Source organism: Callorhinus ursinus, unplaced genomic scaffold, assembly GCF_003265705.2.
Source record: "Callorhinus ursinus isolate GAN/ISIS: 27379988/994484 unplaced genomic scaffold, GSC_fseal_2.0 scaffold7744, whole genome shotgun sequence".
In the NCBI taxonomy this organism is placed as follows: domain Eukaryota; kingdom Metazoa; phylum Chordata; class Mammalia; order Carnivora; family Otariidae; genus Callorhinus; species Callorhinus ursinus.
In genome coordinates, this window is record NW_027404794.1 from 1 (window position 1) to 2,221 (window position 2,221).

Sequence of the window (2,221 nt, forward strand, 5' to 3'; positions counted from 1 at the left end):
TTCCATCATTGATTAAACATATATCTTAGGGCAACAACCAAGCTTATTTGAAGCTTTGTTCACTCTTCCTCATCTGCAAAATGTTTTAATAATTACAAATGCTCTAATATGTCAAAGGATTGTTTTTGTTTTAGTATGATTCTAATATTTAAATTCCAGTTTTTAATTTTATAAATTTATTAGCAAGATAGGAGGGTTCCAAATAAGAAAAATTCATTTTTATAATATTTAGGAATGTTACAAATGTCACAAACTTGGCAAATTTGAAGGGATAATTTTACATATTCCTAATTTGAATCAGAATAATCAATAATTTATTAATAGATGGTATAAATTATAGATTCAATAAGAATAGATAGTTGTATATTATATAAATATTCAGGATACCTAGAATATGCCTAGTTATGTGGCCTTGAACATATTTCTTTATTTTGTTTCATGTTTCAGTTTATGATTCAGTTTGATTTCTTTACTAATATAATTAATATATACTATGAATTAAGCTATTTTAATAGTTTCTTTAAACAACATTAGAAATGCCTTGTGTGTGTTCTGGTTCTCCAATTATATTTACATTAAACAAAAATACCAATTCTTATTTGAGTGCAATTTTAAATTGTAGCATCACTTTTTTTAATGTGAGAGAATACTTTTATGTTTTGAGAGTACAAAACAATATCACATTGTATTTTATAAATAAATGTCAGTTATAAAATCAGATCCAGTATAAGCAAGTTGACATTACAAATACATTTTCAGGATACATACATTGTTATTCAATGCCTTAATATTTCTGAGTCCCTATGAATTTAGAAGGTGTGTAAAATCTAATATGTAATATTTTTCAAGGAGAAGGATTTCTCTGATGCCCCTCTGTATATGCAGTACCCAGCACCTCATTTTTACAAGACACATATAAAATTTACTTTGGTGATGATTAATTATATAGTCTTACTAAATTATTTGACTTTTTTATAGAAATAGAATGCAAGGTTCCAGAAGTAGGAGAATACTTAGTTCCTGAACCCAGAAAACACAAATATAGAGTTGGAGACCTGTTGAAATTCTCCTGCAGACAAAGACTTAAAAGAGTTGGACCAGATTCAGTTCAGTGTTATCACTTTGGATGGTCCCCTAATCTTCCAACATGTAAAGGTGAATATCTATCTTACAATTGCTAAAACAAGAATTAGGATATCAACCTTTTTTTGTCACTCTTAATTTTCTGTTGGCTTCGAGTGTGTCTATGATCTAGTGCGTTAAGCCAGGACATGCGTTGGTTAGTAAATACCTCAGACTTCCTTATGTAAACAATTAATCTCCAATTTTTCTTGAAATATGTAGTGGAAGTACGGATAGATACATATATGATGTCTCACACTCTTTTGTTATTTTTCCTTTTGCCTACAGTTCCACCAATAATATTGGACACTTTGTATAGCATAGGCCTTTTCTCAAGTTTTATTGAGTGTCTAAATCATATTCAAGCAACTTATAGTCAATTGAATCACATGTATGGCTTAATCAAAGTTAAAACATCTTGATCAAATGCTTGCCTCAAACGATGGCATTTTTTCAAACAGTTTTGATAAAATGTTTCCATGGAATATAAATATTGCTATAATTTACACAACCACATTTATTAATTGGTTTGCATACATCTTAGAATACCTAGATTATTAAACATATTTCTTGGGCTTAAATATTTCTATACACTAGTTCAGTGTAAGTAATAGAACTGGGAAACATGTTTCTGGTGCAAACACCGTTGTTTAAGAAGGCTATAATAAATTATATTATAATTATATAAATTAATTTCTAAAAACTCTCTATTGTATGGATTTTTAAGTTGTAAAATAGATAATTTAACCATTATTCACACAGTATTTCTCTTGTAGAGCAAACAAAACAGTGTCCACCACCTCCTCAACTCCTCAATGGGGAAGTTAAAGAAACAGACAAAGAAATCTATGAACACAATGATTTGGTGGAATACATTTGCAATACTAGATTTCTGATGAAGGGTTTTAATAAAATTCAGTGTGTTGATGGACAATGGACAGACTTGCCTATGTGTATTGGTAATGTATAAAAATATTCATATTTAAACATAAGTCAACACTCTTTATATTCATATAAACACATAAATTGCATTTTGTAAATAAACATATTTCTGTGAAATTTTCACAGAGGTGGAGAGTACATGTGGAGATATACCTGA

General features: G+C 28.9%; 1 long non-coding RNA gene across 1 annotated transcript; it reads left to right on the forward strand.

Moving 5' to 3' along the window:
- The first annotated feature begins 956 nt into the window (after positions 1-956).
- Positions 957-2,221, forward strand: LOC141372331 (uncharacterized). The gene is made up of 3 exons (XR_012377551.1): positions 957-1,155; positions 1,899-2,081; positions 2,191-2,221. It is a non-coding gene; the product is annotated as an uncharacterized lncRNA (long non-coding RNA).